At 47.7% G+C, this 20782-nt stretch overlaps 22 non-coding genes across 22 annotated transcripts; all 22 read right to left on the reverse strand.

Annotated features, from left to right (window-relative positions):
* Positions 1 to 188: 188 nt before the first annotated feature.
* On the reverse strand, positions 189 to 352 carry LOC132957105 (U1 spliceosomal RNA). Its single transcript, XR_009666323.1, has one exon. It is a non-coding gene; the product is annotated as a U1 spliceosomal RNA (small nuclear RNA).
* Positions 353 to 929: 577 nt separating this feature from the next.
* Positions 930 to 1112, reverse strand: LOC132956963 (U2 spliceosomal RNA). The gene has a single exon (XR_009666208.1). It is a non-coding gene; the product is annotated as a U2 spliceosomal RNA (small nuclear RNA).
* Positions 1113 to 6631: 5519 nt separating this feature from the next.
* LOC132956971 (U2 spliceosomal RNA) lies at positions 6632 to 6814 on the reverse strand. The gene has a single exon (XR_009666215.1). It is a non-coding gene; the product is annotated as a U2 spliceosomal RNA (small nuclear RNA).
* A 493-nt stretch (positions 6815 to 7307) lies between these two features.
* LOC132957107 (U1 spliceosomal RNA) lies at positions 7308 to 7471 on the reverse strand. Its single transcript, XR_009666325.1, has one exon. It is a non-coding gene; the product is annotated as a U1 spliceosomal RNA (small nuclear RNA).
* A 579-nt stretch (positions 7472 to 8050) lies between these two features.
* Positions 8051 to 8241, reverse strand: LOC132957448 (U2 spliceosomal RNA). The gene has a single exon (XR_009666652.1). It is a non-coding gene; the product is annotated as a U2 spliceosomal RNA (small nuclear RNA).
* A 493-nt stretch (positions 8242 to 8734) lies between these two features.
* LOC132957158 (U1 spliceosomal RNA) lies at positions 8735 to 8898 on the reverse strand. Its single transcript, XR_009666375.1, has one exon. It is a non-coding gene; the product is annotated as a U1 spliceosomal RNA (small nuclear RNA).
* Positions 8899 to 9465: 567 nt separating this feature from the next.
* Positions 9466 to 9656, reverse strand: LOC132957307 (U2 spliceosomal RNA). Its single transcript, XR_009666515.1, has one exon. It is a non-coding gene; the product is annotated as a U2 spliceosomal RNA (small nuclear RNA).
* Positions 9657 to 10148: 492 nt separating this feature from the next.
* LOC132957108 (U1 spliceosomal RNA) lies at positions 10149 to 10312 on the reverse strand. Its single transcript, XR_009666326.1, has one exon. It is a non-coding gene; the product is annotated as a U1 spliceosomal RNA (small nuclear RNA).
* A 577-nt stretch (positions 10313 to 10889) lies between these two features.
* On the reverse strand, positions 10890 to 11080 carry LOC132957449 (U2 spliceosomal RNA). Its single transcript, XR_009666653.1, has one exon. It is a non-coding gene; the product is annotated as a U2 spliceosomal RNA (small nuclear RNA).
* Positions 11081 to 11573: 493 nt separating this feature from the next.
* Positions 11574 to 11737, reverse strand: LOC132957109 (U1 spliceosomal RNA). The gene has a single exon (XR_009666327.1). It is a non-coding gene; the product is annotated as a U1 spliceosomal RNA (small nuclear RNA).
* Positions 11738 to 12304: 567 nt separating this feature from the next.
* LOC132957450 (U2 spliceosomal RNA) lies at positions 12305 to 12495 on the reverse strand. The gene has a single exon (XR_009666654.1). It is a non-coding gene; the product is annotated as a U2 spliceosomal RNA (small nuclear RNA).
* Positions 12496 to 12988: 493 nt separating this feature from the next.
* LOC132957159 (U1 spliceosomal RNA) lies at positions 12989 to 13152 on the reverse strand. The gene has a single exon (XR_009666376.1). It is a non-coding gene; the product is annotated as a U1 spliceosomal RNA (small nuclear RNA).
* Positions 13153 to 13719: 567 nt separating this feature from the next.
* LOC132957308 (U2 spliceosomal RNA) lies at positions 13720 to 13910 on the reverse strand. The gene has a single exon (XR_009666516.1). It is a non-coding gene; the product is annotated as a U2 spliceosomal RNA (small nuclear RNA).
* A 492-nt stretch (positions 13911 to 14402) lies between these two features.
* LOC132957110 (U1 spliceosomal RNA) lies at positions 14403 to 14566 on the reverse strand. Its single transcript, XR_009666328.1, has one exon. It is a non-coding gene; the product is annotated as a U1 spliceosomal RNA (small nuclear RNA).
* A 577-nt stretch (positions 14567 to 15143) lies between these two features.
* LOC132957452 (U2 spliceosomal RNA) lies at positions 15144 to 15334 on the reverse strand. The gene has a single exon (XR_009666656.1). It is a non-coding gene; the product is annotated as a U2 spliceosomal RNA (small nuclear RNA).
* A 493-nt stretch (positions 15335 to 15827) lies between these two features.
* On the reverse strand, positions 15828 to 15991 carry LOC132957111 (U1 spliceosomal RNA). The gene has a single exon (XR_009666329.1). It is a non-coding gene; the product is annotated as a U1 spliceosomal RNA (small nuclear RNA).
* A 567-nt stretch (positions 15992 to 16558) lies between these two features.
* Positions 16559 to 16749, reverse strand: LOC132956894 (U2 spliceosomal RNA). The gene has a single exon (XR_009666147.1). It is a non-coding gene; the product is annotated as a U2 spliceosomal RNA (small nuclear RNA).
* Positions 16750 to 17242: 493 nt separating this feature from the next.
* LOC132957112 (U1 spliceosomal RNA) lies at positions 17243 to 17406 on the reverse strand. The gene has a single exon (XR_009666330.1). It is a non-coding gene; the product is annotated as a U1 spliceosomal RNA (small nuclear RNA).
* A 573-nt stretch (positions 17407 to 17979) lies between these two features.
* LOC132957453 (U2 spliceosomal RNA) lies at positions 17980 to 18170 on the reverse strand. Its single transcript, XR_009666657.1, has one exon. It is a non-coding gene; the product is annotated as a U2 spliceosomal RNA (small nuclear RNA).
* A 492-nt stretch (positions 18171 to 18662) lies between these two features.
* LOC132957113 (U1 spliceosomal RNA) lies at positions 18663 to 18826 on the reverse strand. Its single transcript, XR_009666331.1, has one exon. It is a non-coding gene; the product is annotated as a U1 spliceosomal RNA (small nuclear RNA).
* Positions 18827 to 19399: 573 nt separating this feature from the next.
* On the reverse strand, positions 19400 to 19590 carry LOC132957454 (U2 spliceosomal RNA). Its single transcript, XR_009666658.1, has one exon. It is a non-coding gene; the product is annotated as a U2 spliceosomal RNA (small nuclear RNA).
* Positions 19591 to 20083: 493 nt separating this feature from the next.
* Positions 20084 to 20247, reverse strand: LOC132957114 (U1 spliceosomal RNA). The gene has a single exon (XR_009666332.1). It is a non-coding gene; the product is annotated as a U1 spliceosomal RNA (small nuclear RNA).
* Positions 20248 to 20782: the final 535 nt, after the last annotated feature.

Consider the following 20782-nt stretch of genomic DNA (forward strand, 5'->3'; position numbering starts at 1 on the left):
AGCAAGGGCTGCTGAATCTGAAACAAAGTTGATTGACGAGCGATATTGTGATCTAGCACTAGCAAAGAAACTGGCTGTGCATAGCTTTAAGCCACCTTTGAAATTCTTGTCGTCTGTCTGTCGCTACAGCCAGGTTGGAAGGCAGCGTCTCCCTATCTGTTTCCCCCTTATTACTTTTGACAATCCATCAGGGGAGAGCGCGAACGCAGTCCCCCACTACCACAAATTATGCAGTCGAGATTCCCACATTTGGGGAATTCGCATAGGTCAGCCCCGCCGGAGTGCAATGGCCAGGCCTCGCCATGGGTGAACCACCTTCTTGATCATGGTATCTCCCCTGCCAGGTAAGTATGAGTTGTACGGCTCAGGGCAAAAGGAGTCCTTCACAGGACCATCGCCCTCACTGACGGTCCCAACAACATGCAAACCACCGAAATCAGAGTTTTCTGCACTGGGTGTCCCTTCTACTTGTCCTCAACACAGAGGAAAGTTTTGTGTTGAGGCCCGGTAGGGCTTGTCTTTCTACATTCAAGTGGAGAAATAAGGCTCACCATTCTAACAGGAAGTGCCACACTTCCACATCAAAGCCGACCGATAGCTACCGCCAGTGTGTGTGTGTGTGTGTGTGTGTGTTTTTTTACCGCCAACAAAAGAACAGTCGAAGCAGCAGCTAGGCCAGAAACACTTTGCAACAATAACTGTTGATATGTTATTGTGTGTCTGTGTGCTACTACAGCAATAGCATACACAGAGTGGCAAATGGGGGAACTGGCACACAAATAACCCCCATCCTGACTAAAATTCCAGTTCATTTCAAAAAGCTTGAGTCCCGGCAGCATGTCAACGCAGTGACAAAGCCAGGCCAGACTCACACACACATTTCTCTTAAACGCAGCGGAAAGAAAGGATTATTTTAAACACTGAAGAGAGGAGGGTGCACCGTTCCCGGAGGTACTGCAATACCGGGTCGATGCGTGGAGTGGACGGAGTAAGCCCCTGTTCCATCTCCCAAGTCCAAAAATCAATTTAATATATGGTCCCCGGGTAGGGGACGTATCAGATATTAAACTGATAAGAACAGATTTTTTTTTTTTTTTTTTTTGAAAAGTTTTATTGACACTTATTTCACTTTATGTTTCATCACATTTCACATCACACATTTGTTTTCCTTGTTGTTCATTCTTTAACAATTTTACAGGGTGCACATCCATCTTTTACTTTACAAAAAAACAAACATTGATGCTATGTGGAATACATCACAAAATGTTCTTTTGGTGTAAAAGCAGTGTCTTCATTTAAAACAATTAAAAAGGAGAGCATTGGTTAAGAACCTTTTTTTTTTTTTTTTTTAAAGTCCACTGTTGTGCAGGAGTGCAGTGAGCCCCCATTAAGATTAACTCATCCTGTTATCCCAAACAGGTGTGGTCTCTCGGGTTCCTGTCTTGGTGCTCAGGGGGGATCCTCACCCTGCTGCTCCTTCCCACCTGCCTCTCCCGGAGAGTCAGGCCGCTGCTGCTTTGAACTTTTCCCGTATGGCTCCGGCTCCTTCATCCGAATGGGCACAGAGGCGATTCTTCTTTGTGGCTGTGTCCTAGGCCCGCCGCCTGCAGCGATGGCCATACTGATCGTCGCTGCTGCCATCCGGATCACGGCCACGGGGGGGATCTGCTTGTGTTTTCTTACCAGCAAGTTCCTGGAGGTCCATGTGGCATCTTTGATGGCGGCTAGAGTGAGCCATTGTTCTGCAAAGTCCTTTGGTGTTTGTTGACTTTGGCTCACTCCATACAATACCAGCTGTGCTGTGAGGACCTCCCTTGCTGGTAAGCACGGGAATTGCAAGGAGCCGGCCAGTGCCCACTGTTCTACAGCAGCGCTGCACTCCCAGAGCAGGTGCCTCACCGACTCCGGCGCGCCACAACCAGGTCGGGGGCAGGTTGGCGACGTCAACATGCCCCGGGAGTGCATCACGGACCTGACTGGGAGGATCTCATGAGCCACCATCCATGACAGGTCCCGGAGTCTGTTTGGAAGAACAGGATGGTTCACATTTTGCCAAACTGTGGAGGGCTCGCCGAGTGCAAGCCCGCGCACTGGGCTCACTGGTTCTCGCTCCTGCACAACAGAGATTACAGATCGTATGTTAGTTAAAATATGAAGCTCCTGTTTTTCAAGGTTAAAATGTTTTAAAAACTTCTGAACAAAATGATACGATTGTGGCAGATAAAAGGACACTGGAACTTTAAGATCAGTTTTTAGAAGTTTCAGTTTCCTGAGATATGACCCCATCCAGAACCGGGTCATTGCTGCTGTCTTTGGGTTTCTGGATGGGGCTGTGGCAGCTGCGAGTCCGATTGTGGTGTATCTTGCTCCCAGAATTAAAAACAAGTCCGGCACTCCTTTTCCTCCTTTCTCTTTGGTCTTTTTCATTGTGTCCCTCCTCAGGCGCTCCCACTTTGACTCCCACAGGAAATAAAAGATGGCTCGTTCCAGGTTTAAAATCACATTTCTGGGGGGGAAAAAAACAGAAGTGAGCAGTAAAAGCAAAGGTAAAATCACAGCTTTGATGATTAAAACCTTTCCTTCCATTGTCATTTTCCTCAGTCTCCAGTACCCCAGTCGTTGTTTTACTTTCCCTATCTTGTCCTGCCAATTTGTTTCCCCTCCACCCTCCTTATTAAATTTGACCCCAAGTATTTTTAAGTCAGTCTGGGTCACAGTTAGGGGGAGTCCCGTATTTTCAGTCACTGTCCATGGTCCGTAAAATTGGGCTTGGGTCTTCTCTCTGTTTAGTTTTGACCCAGAGGCCAGTCCAAACCAGTCAGTCAAGTCCAGTGTCCTGTTTACGGATAAGAGGTCAGTGCATAAAATGTTGATGTCATCCATATATAAAACACATTTGCTGGTCATTCCCCCACTCCCCGGTACTACCACCCCATTGATTCGTTGGTCCCTTCTCAAGACCTGTGCCAATGGTTCAATGCATGTGATATAGAGGAGGGCAGATAACGGACAACCCTGACGGACGCCGCAGTTAATATTGACTGCTTTTGTCAGATGCCCATTAACAATGAATTTGCTGGTGATTTCCCGGTACAGCAGTCCCACCCAACCTATAAACCTCTCAGGGAACCCCATTTTTTGCAGTACCTGGAAAAGGTACTGGTGCGAGACCCGATCAAAAGCTTTCTCAAAGTCTAAATTTAAGACTACTAGCCTAATGTTTCTGTCTCTCGCAAAACAGATGGTGTCTCGGATCAGTAGGAGGCTGTCCGTGATCTTCCTCCCCGGGATGGCACAGGTTTGATCCGGGTGAATCAGCCCCTCTAAAAACACAGTCATGCGAGATGCTAAAAGTTTACTAAAAAGTTTACAATCAAAGTTTAAAAGAGTGATAGGTCTCCAGTTTTTTAGGTCTGTCTTGTCATTGTCCTTGAAAAGTAGAGTCACTATCCCTCTTCTAAAACTGTCAGGGAGTCGGTCAAGTTTTTCTAAGTCCATAAAAACAACAAGAAGGTCAGGTGCTAAAATGTCCCAGAAAGTCAAGTAAAATTCTAAGGGAAGCCCATCGTCTCCTGGGGACTTCCCTTTTTTAAAACTCTTGATGCTGTTAAAAATTTCTAAAAGGGTAAAATCTTGGGATAAAAGCACACTGTCATTTATTTTGTGTTCAATGAACTTTAAGACTTCTCTCATTGTGTCTTTTTTTATAGGTTTTTCTTTGTACAATTCTTTATAGAATTCAACTATAGTATCGTTAATTTCATCTGTTGTTTCGGCTGTGCACTGATTGTCTTTTTTCAGTTTAAACATGGTTTTATCTTTATCTAAAATTCTTTTAAAAAAGTACCTAGTGCACTTCTCTCCTTCTTCTATTTCTTTTTCTTTGCTTCTTAAAATGACACCCTTACTTTTAATTTCTGCTAAAACCGACATCTCTATTTTTACTTGCTTTATTTCTTCATTAAAACCCAGGCCCTCTAGGTTTAGTTTAAAATACCGTTGAAGTCGTTGTTGCAGTCCCAGCATGCGTCTGTCGTCCCTACCTTTCTTTCTCTTACCTGCCTGCCTGAAAAAAGTCTGGGTCCTTCCCTTCACCATTTCCCACCAGTGTGCACGTGAGACGTATAGGTCTTGAAGGGTCTGCCAGTCTTGGTACTGCTCCCTGTACTGCCTAACTAACTCCCTATCTTCTAAAAGGGAGCAGTTGAGTTTCCATAGACCCTTCCCAGCCGTCACACCTGAAGTTAGTGATAGGGTGCAAGAAAGTATAGTGTGATCAGAGAAGAAAACAGGAGTTACTCTAGCATCGGTTGGTGGGCAATCCCGTGATAAAATATAGTCTATGCGAGAGGCTTTGGTGCCGTCACCACTGAACCAGGTGAAGCCCTCCTCTCTGGGATGCATGACTTTAAAACAGTCCAGTAGCTTAAAATCCCTACATAGGGCCCCAAATAAAACTGATGTTTTATCTACTTTAAAATCTTCCCCTGCTCCCCTCCTGTCTTTCTTGTTTAAAACACAATTAAAATCCCCTCCTACAACTAAAGGTTCCCTGCCTAGCATGTGGGACTGCAGGTCTTTTAAAAGGTCATACCTGTCATTTTTTTCGTTAAAACCATAGATATTTAGAACGTTAAAATCTCTTCCCATAAAAGTCAGGTGTGCTAAAAGTGCCCTACCGTCTCTCACCACAGTGCTGCCCTTCACCAAGATTAGAGGGTTTTTAATTAAAATTGCCACGCCATCATTTTTGTTGTGGTATGAACCGCTCCATATGGATTTATGTGGCCATAACTCCTCCCAATCCCTGTAGTTCTTTAAAAACGGTAGACCACATTCTTGTATTAAAAACACATCTGACTTAAAAGAGTTTAAGAAGGATAAAACAGATTGCGCTCTAACTTTGGACTTCACACTTCTCACATTGATGGTAGAGAAGGTGAGGGTCATAAGTATGGTTAAAAACAACAGGTAAGACATTTTAAAGGCTAGTATTTAGAAGCAGTCGTCATACTTCTTGTGAAATTTGCTCTTCCTTCACCCCTATGGGGGAGGGGTGAGGGGTTTGAGCCTTTTTCCCCCGTCGGACTCTAGGTGGTGGCCTTTCTTGCAATCTTTTGTTGAAATGCGTGTCCTTAGGGGTTGATTGTAGGACTATATTTAGGAAAGAGACCTCATTTGGAGAATCGGAGGGGAAGACTCTGGGCTCCTCCACAGCTAAGCTGTCTGAGGAGTCCCCAGCTCTTCCCTTCTTTCCGGAGACTACTGGAGCCTCCGGGGACAATTCTGATAAAGGCCTCTTAGCCTGTTGGGCCGGGGGGAGGGAGGCTTCTTCGCTATCATGCGCACTCTCACAATCTCTCTCACTCTCACTCCCACTCTCACACTCACTCCCAATCTTACTTTCACCCTCAGAATGAGGTGTAGCTCCACCTTCTGCCTGTACTGCAGCCTCTTCTTCCACATGCTCCACTTGAGGAGCAGTAACAGGCCCCTCCCCCTCTCCCTCCTCACCCGACTCCTCTCCTCCAGTCACAGGATTTGGAGGGAGATTTGAATTTTCTGGCTCAGGCTCTCCAAATAGCTCGTTAACTATTGCATTCTGTCCGCCATTTTCTTTTTCATTTCCGACCTTCTTTGCTGCCTTAACTTTGTTGGCAAAAGATTTCGGGCAATCTCTGAAGAGATGGTTGCTGTCTCCACAAAGATTACACTTTCTGCCATTGGTGCATTCCTCGAAAGTATGACCAATCTCTCTACACTTTCCACAAATAATCTGCTTACACGCTTCTGCAAGGTGTCCTTGCTCACCGCACTTGCGGCAGAGCTTGGGCTGGCCTTGATAATGAATGTAACCACGGTTGTGTCCCAGAACTATCACGGATGGCAGATGTTTCAGGCCCTGGAATCCCTGAGGGTCCTGCCATTGCTGGACAGGAACCCTCCAGGAACAGTTCCAGATACCATCCTCATCTCTCACCTTCATAGCTTGGCCTTTGACCGTGCAATGTCTTCCCAGCCACATACATATGTCATCTGCATTCACCATTTCATTGAACATCCTGACAATGACCGTTTTAGAGGCATTGTCAGTCAGTTTCTCAACGTTAAACACAGAAAACTGGGCTCTTGCATTTTCAAAACGTGTCCAAAATTCTCGAAGCAGAATTGCTGAGCGAAAGCTTACATCAAAGCCTTTGCCTTGTGGTAAAGTGAGGATACAATTCAGGTCGTCTGGGGTAAAGTTTAGGGCTTTTTGAAGTAGTTTTCTTGAAAAATCCAGCCTCGACATCCATAATGGCACATCATCAGATACTTTAAAAGCAAAACGGACACTGTGGTGCCTCCGCATGCCGGCACTAGCAGCCGACATGGTGGAGGCACCACCAGCTAAAACACTAAAATCAACTAAAACAGTGAATAAATAGCTAAAAAACAATACCAAGAAAAGTTAAAACTAGAGAAAAAGTGACCAAACTTACCTTAGATGTTAGGAAGTGCTTTATCCACCAGAGGAGCAGGCTCGCTCGAACAATATGGTCTTCTATGGAGCTACTTCAACTATGTGGAAGTTGAAATTGACCTCACAGAAGACAGACAATATCCTCCCAGTACTGCCAAAACCAGTGCCACAGACAGGCACAGGCTCAGACAGTGCAGGAGGCGATCGCAGTCAGGGTCTTATAAGCAAGATCGAAACAGCATCTGATAAGAACAGATACTACACTTGATCTTAGCCAAAAGGCCGAGAAGGCCGAGTATCTGATAAGAACAGATACTACACTTGATCTTAGCCAAAAGGCCGAGAAGCGATGCCCCTGATAGGCTAAGGCCGGCATCACATTCCCCATACAGTCCTCCTCGCCCATGGCCCCGGCAAGCGAGCGTTGCTTTTCAGTGACGATCACTAAAAACGGAAGAGCAAACCCTTTGATCGAAGCACCTTTAAGACACATGCCTTACGTCAAGCTCTGAAAAATGACTTCAAACCCTCAACCACCAGATTTATCTGCAGCAGACTGAAGTGAACCAGAAGACAGGAGAAGATTGGGGCCTTTTATTGGCCCACAGCCGTTCTGTAAGGCAGATGTGCCGTGACTGGGATTTCACATTGATCAGAGCAAGGGCTGCTGAATCTGAAACAAATTTGATTGACGAGCGATATTGTGATCTAGCACTAGCAAAGAAACTGGCTGTGCATAGCTTTAAGCCACCTTTGAAATTCTTGTCGTCTGTCTGTCGCTACAGCCAGGTTGGAAGGCAGCGTCTCCCTATCTGTTTCCCCCTTATTACTTTTGACAATCCATCAGGGGAGAGCGCGAACGCAGTCCCCCACTACCACAAATTATGCAGTCGAGATTCCCACATTTGGGGAATTCGCATAGGTCAGCCCCGCCGGAGTGCAATGGCCAGGCCTCGCCATGGGTGAACCACCTTCTTGATCATGGTATCTCCCCTGCCAGGTAAGTATGAGTTGTACGGCTCAGGGCAAAAGGAGTCCTTCACAGGACCATCGCCCTCACTGACGGTCCCAACAACATGCAAACCACCGAAATCAGAGTTTTCTGCACTGGGTGTCCCTTCTACTTGTCCTCAACACAGAGGAAAGTTTTGTGTTGAGGCCCGGTAGGGCTTGTCTTTCTACATTCAAGTGGAGAAATAAGGCTCACCATTCTAACAGGAAGTGCCACACTTCCACATCAAAGCCGACCGATAGCTACCGCCAGTGTGTGTGTGTGTGTGTGTGTGTGTGTTTTTTTACCGCCAACAAAAGAACAGTCGAAGCAGCAGCTAGGCCAGAAACACTTTGCAACAATAACTGTTGATATGTTATTGTGTGTCTGTGTGCTACTACAGCAATAGCATACACAGAGTGGCAAATGGGGGAACTGGCACACAAATAACCCCCAACCTGACTAAAATTCCAGTTCATTTCAAAAAGCTTGAGTCCCGGCAGCATGTCAACGCAGTGACAAAGCCAGGCCAGACTCACACACACATTTCTCTTAAACGCAGCGGAAAGAAAGGATTATTTTAAACACTGAAGAGAGGAGGGTGCACCGTTCCCGGAGGTACTGCAATACCGGGTCGATGCGTGGAGTGGACGGAGCAAGCCCCTGTTCCATCTCCCAAGTCCAAAAATCAATTTAATATATGGTCCCCGGGTAGGGGACGTATCAGATATTAAACTGATAAGAACAGATACTACACTTGATCTTAGCCAAAAGGCCGAGAAGCGATGCCCCTGATAGGCTAAGGCAGGCATCACATTCCCCATACAGTCCTCCTCGCCCATGGCCCCGGCAAGCGAGCGTTGCTTTTCAGTGACGATCGCTAAAAACGGAAGAGCAAACCCTTTGATCGAAGCACCTTTAAGACACATGCCTTACGTCAAGCTCTGAAAAATGACTTCAAACCCTCAACCACCAGATTTATCTGCAGCAGACTGAAGTGAACCAGAAGACAGGAGAAGATTGGGGCCTTTTATTGGCCCACAGCCGTTCTGTAAGGCAGATGTGCCGTGACTGGGATTTCACATTGATCAGAGCAAGGGCTGCTGAATCTGAAACAAATTTGATTGACGAGCGATATTGTGATCTAGCACTAGCAAAGAAACTGGCTGTGCATAGCTTTAAGCCACCTTTGAAATTCTTGTCGTCTGTCTGTCGCTACAGCCAGGTTGGAAGGCAGCGTCTCCCTATCTGTTTCCCCCTTATTACTTTTGACAATCCATCAGGGGAGAGCGCGAACGCAGTCCCCCACTACCACAAATTATGCAGTCGAGATTCCCACATTTGGGGAATTCGCATAGGTCAGCCCCGCCGTAGTGCAATGGCCAGGCCTCGCCATGGGTGAACCACCTTCTTGATCATGGTATCTCCCCTGCCAGGTAAGTATGACTTGTACGGCTCAGGGCAAAAGGAGTCCTTCACAGGACCATCGCCCTCACTGACGGTCCCAACAACATGCAAACCACCGAAATCAGAGTTTTCTGCACTGGGTGTCCCTTCTACTTGTCCTCAACACAGAGGAAAGTTTTGTGTTGAGGCCCGGTAGGGCTTGTCTTTCTACATTCAAGTGGAGAAATAAGGCTCACCATTCTAACAGGAAGTGCCACACTTCCACATCAAAGCCGACCGATAGCTACCGCCAGTGTGTGTGTGTGTGTTTTTTTACCGCCAACAAAAGAACAGTCGAAGCAGCAGCTAGGCCAGAAACACTTTGCAACAATAACTGTTGATATGTTATTGTGTGTCTGTGTGCTACTACAGCAATAGCATACACAGAGTGGCAAATGGGGGAACTGGCACACAAATAACCCCCAACCTGACTAAAATTCCAGTTCATTTCAAAAAGCTTGAGTCCCGGCAGCATGTCAACGCAGTGACAAAGCCAGGCCAGACTCACACACACATTTCTCTTAAACGCAGCGGAAAGAAAGTATTATTTTAAACACTGAAGAGAGGAGGGTGCACCGTTCCCGGAGGTACTGCAATACCGGGTCGATGCGTGGAGTGGACGGAGCAAGCCCCTGTTCCATCTCCCAAATCCAAAAATCAATTTAATATATGGTCCCCGGGTAGGGGACGTATCAGATATTAAACTGATAAGAACAGATACTACACTTGATCTTAGCCAAAAGGCCGAGAAGCGATGCCCCTGACAGTCTAAGGCCGGCATCACATTCCCCATACAGTCCTCCTCGCCCATGGCCCCGGTAAGCGAGCGTTGCTTTTCAGTGACGATCGGTAAAACGGAAGAGCAAACCCTTTGATCGAAGCACCTTTAAGACACATGCCTTACGTCAAGCTCTGAAAAATGACTTCAAACCCTCAACCACCAGATTTATCTGCAGCAGACTGAAGTGAACCAAAAGACAGGAGAAGATTGGGGCCTTTTATTGGCCCACAGCCGTTCTGTAAGGCAGATGTGCCGTGACTGGGATTTCACATTGATCAGAGCAAGGGCTGCTGAATCTGAAACAAAGTTGATTGACGAGCGATATTGTGATCTAGCACTAGCAAAGAAACTGGCTGTGCATAGCTTTAAGCCACCTTTGAAATTCTTGTCGTCTGTCTGTCGCTACAGCCAGGTTGGAAGGCAGCGTGTCCCTATCTGTTTCCCCCTTATTACTTTTGACAATCCATCAGGGGAGAGCGCGAACGCAGTCCCCCACTACCACAAATTATGCAGTCGAGATTCCCACATTTGGGGAATTCGCATAGGTCAGCCCCGCCGGAGTGCAATGGCCAGGCCTCGCCATGGGTGAACCACCTTCTTGATCATGGTATCTCCCCTGCCAGGTAAGTATGAGTTGTACGGCTCAGGGCAAAAGGAGTCCTTCACAGGACCATCGCCCTCACTGACGGTCCCAACAACATGCAAACCACCGAAATCAGAGTTTTCTGCACTGGGTGTCCCTTCTACTTGTCCTCAACACAGAGGAAAGTTTTGTGTTGAGGCCCGGTAGGGCTTGTCTTTCTACATTCAAGTGGAGAAATAAGGCTCACCATTCTAACAGGAAGTGCCACACTTCCACATCAAAGCCGACCGATAGCTACCGCCAGTGTGTGTGTGTGTGTGTGTGTGTGTTTTTTTACCGCCAACAAAAGAACAGTCGAAGCAGCAGCTAGGCCAGAAACACTTTGCAACAATAACTGTTGATATGTTATTGTGTGTCTGTGTGCTACTACAGCAATAGCATACACAGAGTGGCAAATGGGGGAACTGGCACACAAATAACCCCCAACCTGACTAAAATTCCAGTTCATTTCAAAAAGCTTGAGTCCCGGCAGCATGTCAACGCAGTGACAAAGCCAGGCCAGACTCACACACACATTTCTCTTAAACGCAGCGGAAAGAAAGGATTATTTTAAACACTGAAGAGAGGAGGGTGCACCGTTCCCGGAGGTACTGCAATACCGGGTCGATGCGTGGAGTGGACGGAGCAAGCCCCTGTTCCATCTCCCAAGTCCAAAAATCAATTTAATATATGGTCCCCGGGTAGGGGACGTATCAGATATTAAACTGATAAGAACAGATACTACACTTGATCTTAGCCAAAAGGCCGAGAAGCGATGCCCCTGATAGGCTAAGGCCGGCATCACATTCCCCATACAGTCCTCCTCGCCCATGGCCCCGGCAAGCGAGCGTTGCTTTTCAGTGACGATCGCTAAAAACGGAAGAGCAAACCCTTTGATCGAAGCACCTTTAAGACACATGCCTTACGTCAAGCTCTGAAAAATGACTTCAAACCCTCAACCACCAGATTTATCTGCAGCAGACTGAAGTGAACCAGAAGACAGGAGAAGATTGGGGCCTTTTATTGGCCCACAGCCGTTCTGTAAGGCAGATGTGCCGTGACTGGGATTTCACATTGATCAGAGCAAGGGCTGCTGAATCTGAAACAAATTTGATTGACGAGCGATATTGTGATCTAGCACTAGCAAAGAAACTGGCTGTGCATAGCTTTAAGCCACCTTTGAAATTCTTGTCGTCTGTCTGTCGCTACAGCCAGGTTGGAAGGCAGCGTCTCCCTATCTGTTTCCCCCTTATTACTTTTGACAATCCATCAGGGGAGAGCGCGAACGCAGTCCCCCACTACCACAAATTATGCAGTCGAGATTCCCACATTTGGGGAATTCGCATAGGTCAGCCCCGCCGGAGTGCAATGGCCAGGCCTCGCCATGGGTGAACCACCTTCTTGATCATGGTATCTCCCCTGCCAGGTAAGTATGACTTGTACGGCTCAGGGCAAAAGGAGTCCTTCACAGGACCATCGCCCTCACTGACGGTCCCAACAACATGCAAACCACCGAAATCAGAGTTTTCTGCACTGGGTGTCCCTTCTACTTGTCCTCAACACAGAGGAAAGTTTTGTGTTGAGGCCCGGTAGGGCTTGTCTTTCTACATTCAAGTGGAGAAATAAGGCTCACCATTCTAACAGGAAGTGCCACACTTCCACATCAAAGCCGACCGATAGCTACCGCCAGTGTGTGTGTGTGTGTTTTTTTACCGCCAACAAAAGAACAGTCGAAGCAGCAGCTAGGCCAGAAACACTTTGCAACAATAACTGTTGATATGTTATTGTGTGTCTGTGTGCTACTACAGCAATAGCATACACAGAGTGGCAAATGGGGGAACTGGCACACAAATAACCCCCAACCTGACTAAAATTCCAGTTCATTTCAAAAAGCTTGAGTCCCGGCAGCATGTCAACGCAGTGACAAAGCCAGGCCAGACTCACACACACATTTCTCTTAAACGCAGCGGAAAGAAAGGATTATTTTAAACACTGAAGAGAGGAGGGTGCACCGTTCCCGGAGGTACTGCAATACCGGGTCGATGCGTGGAGTGGACGGAGCAAGCCCCTGTTCCATCTCCCAAGTCCAAAAATCAATTTAATATATGGTCCCCGGGTAGGGGACGTATCAGATATTAAACTGATAAGAACAGATACTACACTTGATCTTAGCCAAAAGGCCGAGAAGCGATGCCCCTGATAGGCTAAGGCAGGCATCACATTCCCCATACAGTCCTCCTCGCCCATGGCCCCGGCAAGCGAGCGTTGCTTTTCAGTGACGATCGCTAAAAACGGAAGAGCAAACCCTTTGATCGAAGCACCTTTAAGACACATGCCTTACGTCAAGCTCTGAAAAATGACTTCAAACCCTCAACCACCAGATTTATCTGCAGCAGACTGAAGTGAACCAGAAGACAGGAGAAGATTGGGGCCTTTTATTGGCCCACAGCCGTTCTGTAAGGCAGATGTGCCGTGACTGGGATTTCACATTGATCAGAGCAAGGGCTGCTGAATCTGAAACAAATTTGATTGACGAGCGATATTGTGATCTAGCACTAGCAAAGAAACTGGCTGTGCATAGCTTTAAGCCACCTTTGAAATTCTTGTCGTCTGTCTGTCGCTACAGCCAGGTTGGAAGGCAGCGTCTCCCTATCTGTTTCCCCCTTATTACTTTTGACAATCCATCAGGGGAGAGCGCGAACGCAGTCCCCCACTACCACAAATTATGCAGTCGAGATTCCCACATTTGGGGAATTCGCATAGGTCAGCCCCGCCGTAGTGCAATGGCCAGGCCTCGCCATGGGTGAACCACCTTCTTGATCATGGTATCTCCCCTGCCAGGTAAGTATGACTTGTACGGCTCAGGGCAAAAGGAGTCCTTCACAGGACCATCGCCCTCACTGACGGTCCCAACAACATGCAAACCACCGAAATCAGAGTTTTCTGCACTGGGTGTCCCTTCTACTTGTCCTCAACACAGAGGAAAGTTTTGTGTTGAGGCCCGGTAGGGCTTGTCTTTCTACATTCAAGTGGAGAAATAAGGCTCACCATTCTAACAGGAAGTGCCACACTTCCACATCAAAGCCGACCGATAGCTACCGCCAGTGTGTGTGTGTGTGTTTTTTTACCGCCAACAAAAGAACAGTCGAAGCAGCAGCTAGGCCAGAAACACTTTGCAACAATAACTGTTGATATGTTATTGTGTGTCTGTGTGCTACTACAGCAATAGCATACACAGAGTGGCAAATGGGGGAACTGGCACACAAATAACCCCCAACCTGACTAAAATTCCAGTTCATTTCAAAAAGCTTGAGTCCCGGCAGCATGTCAACGCAGTGACAAAGCCAGGCCAGACTCACACACACATTTCTCTTAAACGCAGCGGAAAGAAAGTATTATTTTAAACACTGAAGAGAGGAGGGTGCACCGTTCCCGGAGGTACTGCAATACCGGGTCGATGCGTGGAGTGGACGGAGCAAGCCCCTGTTCCATCTCCCAAATCCAAAAATCAATTTAATATATGGTCCCCGGGTAGGGGACGTATCAGATATTAAACTGATAAGAACAGATACTACACTTGATCTTAGCCAAAAGGCCGAGAAGCGATGCCCCTGACAGTCTAAGGCCGGCATCACATTCCCCATACAGTCCTCCTCGCCCATGGCCCCGGTAAGCGAGCGTTGCTTTTCAGTGACGATCGGTAAAACGGAAGAGCAAACCCTTTGATCGAAGCACCTTTAAGACACATGCCTTACGTCAAGCTCTGAAAAATGACTTCAAACCCTCAACCACCAGATTTATCTGCAGCAGACTGAAGTGAACCAAAAGACAGGAGAAGATTGGGGCCTTTTATTGGCCCACAGCCGTTCTGTAAGGCAGATGTGCCGTGACTGGGATTTCACATTGATCAGAGCAAGGGCTGCTGAATCTGAAACAAAGTTGATTGACGAGCGATATTGTGATCTAGCACTAGCAAAGAAACTGGCTGTGCATAGCTTTAAGCCACCTTTGAAATTCTTGTCGTCTGTCTGTCGCTACAGCCAGGTTGGAAGGCAGCGTGTCCCTATCTGTTTCCCCCTTATTACTTTTGACAATCCATCAGGGGAGAGCGCGAACGCAGTCCCCCACTACCACAAATTATGCAGTCGAGATTCCCACATTTGGGGAATTCGCATAGGTCAGCCCCGCCGGAGTGCAATGGCCAGGCCTCGCCATGGGTGAACCACCTTCTTGATCATGGTATCTCCCCTGCCAGGTAAGTATGAGTTGTACGGCTCAGGGCAAAAGGAGTCCTTCACAGGACCATCGCCCTCACTGACGGTCCCAACAACATGCAAACCACCGAAATCAGAGTTTTCTGCACTGGGTGTCCCTTCTACTTGTCCTCAACACAGAGGAAAGTTTTGTGTTGAGGCCCGGTAGGGCTTGTCTTTCTACATTCAAGTGGAGAAATAAGGCTCACCATTCTAACAGGAAGTGCCACACTTCCACATCAAAGCCGACCGATAGCTACCGCCAGTGTGTGTGTGTGTGTGTGTGTGTGTTTTTTTACCGCCAACAAAAGAACAGTCGAAGCAGCAGCTAGGCCAGAAACACTTTGCAACAATAACTGTTGATATGTTATTGTGTGTCTGTGTGCTACTACAGCAATAGCATACACAGAGTGGCAAATGGGGGAACTGGCACACAAATAACCCCCAACCTGACTAAAATTCCAGTTCATTTCAAAAAGCTTGAGTCCCGGCAGCATGTCAACGCAGTGACAAAGCCAGGCCAGACTCACACACACATTTCTCTTAAACGCAGCGGAAAGAAAGGATTATTTTAAACACTGAAGAGAGGAGGGTGCACCGTTCCCGGAGGTACTGCAATACCGGGTCGATGCGTGGAGTGGACGGAGCAAGCCCCTGTTCCATCTCCCAAGTCCAAAAATCAATTTAATATATGGTCCCCGGGTAGGGGACGTATCAGATATTAAACTGATAAGAACAGATACTACACTTGATCTTAGCCAAAAGGCCGAGAAGCGATGCCCCTGATAGGCTAAGGCCGGCATCACATTCCCCATACAGTCCTCCTCGCCCATGGCCCCGGCAAGCGAGCGTTGCTTTTCAGTGACGATCGCTAAAAACGGAAGAGCAAACCCTTTGATCGAAGCACCTTTAAGACACATGCCTTACGTCAAGCTCTGAAAAATGACTTCAAACCCTCAACCACCAGATTTATCTGCAGCAGACTGAAGTGAACCAGAAGACAGGAGAAGATTGGGGCCTTTTATTGGCCCACAGCCGTTCTGTAAGGCAGATGTGCCGTGACTGGGATTTCACATTGATCAGAGCAAGGGCTGCTGAATCTGAAACAAATTTGATTGACGAGCGATATTGTGATCTAGCACTAGCAAAGAAACTGGCTGTGCATAGCTTTAAGCCACCTTTGAAATTCTTGTCGTCTGTCTGTCGCTACAGCCAGGTTGGAAGGCAGCGTCTCCCTATCTGTTTCCCCCTTATTACTTTTGACAATCCATCAGGGGAGAGCGCGAACGCAGTCCCCCACTACCACAAATTATGCAGTCGAGATTCCCACATTTGGGGAATTCGCATAGGTCAGCCCCGCCGGAGTGCAATGGCCAGGCCTCGCCATGGGTGAACCACCTTCTTGATCATGGTATCTCCCCTGCCAGGTAAGTATGACTTGTACGGCTCAGGGCAAAAGGAGTCCTTCACAGGACCATCGCCCTCACTGACGGTCCCAACAACATGCAAACCACCGAAATCAGAGTTTTCTGCACTGGGTGTCCCTTCTACTTGTCCTCAACACAGAGGAAAGTTTTGTGTTGAGGCCCGGTAGGGCTTGTCTTTCTACATTCAAGTGGAGAAATAAGGCTCACCATTCTAACAGGAAGTGCCACACTTCCACATCAAAGCCGACCGATAGCTACCGCCAGTGTGTGTGTGTGTGTTTTTTTACCGCCAACAAAAGAACAGTCGAAGCAGCAGCTAGGCCAGAAACACTTTGCAACAATAACTGTTGATATGTTATTGTGTGTCTGTGTGCTACTACAGCAATAGCATACACAGAGTGGCAAATGGGGGAACTGGCACACAAATAACCCCCAACCTGACTAAAATTCCAGTTCATTTCAAAAAGCTTGAGTCCCGGCAGCATGTCAACGCAGTGACAAAGCCAGGCCAGACTCACACACACATTTCTCTTAAACGCAGCGGAAAGAAAGGATTATTTTAAACACTGAAGAGAGGAGGGCGCACCGTTCCCGGAGGTACTGCAATACCGGGTCGATGCGTGGAGTGGACGGAGCAAGCCCCTGTTCCATCTCCCAAGTCCAAAAATCAATTTAATATATGGTCCCCGGGTAGGGGACGTATCAGATATTAAACTGATAAGAACAGATACTACACTTGATCTTAGCCAAAAGGCCGAGAAGCGATGCCCCTGATAGGCTAAGGCCGGCATCACATTCCCCATACAGTCCTCCTCGCCCATGGCCCCGGCAAGCGAGCGTTGCTTTTCAGTGACGATCGCTAAAAACGGAAGAGCAAACCCTTTGATCGAAGCACCTTTAAGACACATGCCTTACGTCAAGCTCTGAAAAATGACTTCAAACCCTCAACCACCAGATTTATCTGCAGCAGACTGAAGTGAACCAGAAGACAGGAGAAGATTGGGGCCTTTTATTGGCCCACAGCCGTTCTGTAAGGCAGATGTGCCGTGACTGGGATTTCACATTGATCAGAGCAAGGGCTGCTGAATCTGAAACAAAGTTGATTGACGAGCGATATTGTGATCTAGCACTAGCAAAGAAACTGGCTGTGCATAGCTTTAAGCCACCTTTGAAATTCTTGTCGTCTGTCTGTCGCTACAGCCAGGTTGGAAGGCAGCGTCTCCCTATCTGTTTCCCCCTTATTACTTTTGACAATCCATCAGGGGAGAGCGCGAACGCAGTCCCCCACTACCACAAATTATGCAGTCGAGATTCCCACATTTGGGGAATTCGCATAGGTCAGCCCCGCCGGAGTGCAATGGCCAGGCCTCGCCATGGGTGAACCACCTTCTTGATCATGGTATCTCCCCTGCCAGGTAAGTATAAGTTGTACGGCTCAGGGCAAAAGGAGTCCTTCACAGGACCATCGCCCTCACTGACGGTCCCAACAACATGCAAACCACCGAAATCAGAGTTTTCTGCACTGGGTGTCCCTTCTACTTGTCCTCAACACAGAAGAAAGTTTTGTGTTGAGGCCCGGTAGGGCTTGTCTTTCTACATTCAAGTGGAGAAATAAGGCTCACCATTCTAACAGGAAGTGCCACACTTCCACATCAAAGCCGACCGATAGTTACCGCCAGTGTGTGTGTGTGTGTGTGTGTTTTTTTACCGCCAACAAAAGAACAGTCGAAGCAGCAGCTAGGCCAGAAACACTTTGCAACAATAACTGTTGATATGTTATTGTGTGTCTGTGTGCTACTACAGCAATAGCATACACAGAGTGGCAAATGGGGGAACTGGCACACAAATAACCCCCAACCTGACTAAAATTCCAGTTCATTTCAAAAAGCTTGAGTCCCGGCAGCATGTCAACGCAGTGACAAAGCCAGGCCAGACTCACACACACATTTCTCTTAAACGCAGCGGAAAGAAAGGATTATTTTAAACACTGAAGAGAGGAGGGTGCACCGTTCCCGGAGGTACTGCAATACCGGGTCGATGCGTGGAGTGGACGGAGCAAGCCCCTGTTCCATCTCCCAAGTCCAAAAATCAATTTAATATATGGTCCCCGGGTAGGGGACGTATCAGATATTAAACTGATAAGAACAGATACTACACTTGATCTTAGCCAAAAGGCCGAGAAGCGATGCCCCTGACAGGCTAAGGCCGGCATCACATTCCCCATACAGTCCTCCTCGCCCATGGCCCCGGTAAGCGAGCGTTGCTTTTCAGTGACGATCGCTAAAACGGAAGAGCAAACCCTTTGATCGAAGCACCTTTAAGACACATGCCTTACGTCAAGCTCTGAAAAATGACTTCAAACCCTCAACCACCAGATTTATCTGCAGCAGACTGAAGTGAACCAAAAGACAGGAGAAGATTGGGGCCTTTTATTGGCCCACAGCCGTTCTGTAAGGCAGATGTGCCGTGACTGGGATTTCACATTGATCAGAGCAAGGGCTGCTGAATCTGAAACAAATTTGATTGACGAGCGATATTGTGATCTAGCACTAGCAAAGAAACTGGCTGTGCATAGCTTTAAGCCACCTTTGTAATTCTTGTCGTCTGTCTGTCGCTACAGCCAGGTTGGAAGGCAGCGTGTCCCTATCTGTTTCCCCCTTATTACTTTTGACAATCCATCAGGGGAGAGCGCGAACGCAGTCCCCCACTACCACAAATTATGCAGTCGAGATTCCCACATTTGGGGAATTCGCATAGGTCAGCCCCGCCGGAGTGCAATGGCCAGGCCTCGCCATGGGTGAACCACCTTCTTGATCATGGTATCTCCCCTGCCAGGTAAGTATGAGTTGTGCGGCTCAGGGCAAAAGGAGTCCTTCACAGGACCATCGCCCTCACTGACGGTCCCAACAACATGCAAACCACCGAAATCAGAGTTTTCTGCACTGGGTTTCCCTTCTACTTGTCCTCAACACAGAGGAAAGTTTTGTGTTGAGGCCCGGTAGGGCTTGTCTTTCTACATTCAAGTGGAGAAATAAGGCTCACCATTCTAACAGGAAGTGCCACACTTCCACATCAAAGCCGACCGATAGCTACCGCCAGTGTGTGTGTGTGTGTGTGTGTTTTTTTACCGCCAACAAAAGAACAGTCGAAGCAGCAGCTAGGCCAGAAACACTTTGCAACAATAACTGTTGATATGTTATTGTGTGTCTGTGTGCTACTACAGCAATAGCATACACAGAGTGGCAAATGGGGGAACTGGCACACAAATAACCCCCAACCTGACTAAAATTCCAGTTCATTTCAAAAAGCTTGAGTCCCGGCAGCATGTCAACGCAGTGACAAAGCCAGGCCAGACTCACACACACATTTCTCTTAAACGCAGCGGAAAGAAAGGATTATTTTAAACACTGAAGAGAGGAGGGTGCACCGTTCCCGGAGGTACTGCAATACCGGGTCGATGCGTGGAGTGGACGGAGCAAGCCCCTGTTCCATCTCCCAAGTCCAAAAATCAATTTAATATATGGTCCCCGGGTAGGGGACGTATCAGATATTAAACTGATAAGAACAGATACTACACTTGATCTTAGCCAAAAGGCCGAGAAGCGATGCCCCTGATAGGCTAAGGCCGGCATCACATTCCCCATACAGTCCTCCTCGCCCATGGCCCCGGCAAGCGAGCGTTGCTTTTCAGTGACGATCGCTAAAAACGGAAGAGCAAACCCTTTGATCGAAGCACCTTTAAGACACATGCCTTACGTCAAGCTCTGAAAAATGACTTCAAACCCTCAACCACCAGATTTATCTGCAGCAGACTGAAGTGAACCAGAAGACAGGAGAAGATTGGGGCCTTTTATTGGCCCACAGCCGTTCTGTAAGGCAGATGTGCCGTGACTGGGATTTCACATTGATCAGAGCAAGGGCTGCTGAATCTGAAACAAAGTTGATTGACGAGCGATATTGTGATCTAGCACTAGCGAAGAAACTGGCTGTGCATAGCTTTAAGCCACCTTTGAAATTTTTGTCGTCTGTCTGTCACTACAGCCAGGTTGGAAGGCAGCGTCTCCCTATCTGTTTCCCCCTTAATACTTTTGACAATCCATCAGGGGAGAGCGCGAACGCAGTCCCCCACTACCACAAATTATGCAGTCGAGATTCCCACATTTGGGGAATTCGCATAGGTCAGCCCCGCCGGAGTGCAATGGCCAGGCCTCGCCATGGGTGAACCACCTTCTTGATCATGGTATCTCCCCTGCCAGGTAAGTATGAGTTGTACGGCTCAGGGCAAAAGGAGTCCTTCACAGGACCATCGCCCTCACTGACGGTCCCAACAACATGCAAACCACCGAAATCAGAGTTTTCTGCACTGGGTGTCCCTTCTACTTGTCCTCAACACAGAGGAAAGTTTTGTGTTGAGGCCCGGTAGGGCTTGTCTTTCTACATTCAAGTGGAGAAATAAGGCTCACCATTCTAACAGGAAGTGCCACACTTCCACATCAAAGCCGACCGATAGCTACCGCCAGTGTGTGTGTGTGTGTGTGTGTGTGTTTTTTTACCGCCAACAAAAGAACAGTCGAAGCAGCAGCTAGGCCAGAAACACTTTGCAACAATAACTGTTGATATGTTATTGTGTGTCTGTGTGCTACTACAGCAATAGCATACACAGAGTGGCAAATGGGGGAACTGGCACACAAATAACCCCCAACCTGACTAAAATTCCAGTTCATTTCAAAAAGCTTGAGTCCCGGCAGCATGTCAACGCAGTGACAAAGCCAGGCCAGACTCACACACACATTTCTCTT

This window comes from Labrus mixtus, chromosome 22 (genome assembly GCF_963584025.1).
Source record: "Labrus mixtus chromosome 22, fLabMix1.1, whole genome shotgun sequence".
In the NCBI taxonomy this organism is placed as follows: domain Eukaryota; kingdom Metazoa; phylum Chordata; class Actinopteri; order Labriformes; family Labridae; genus Labrus; species Labrus mixtus.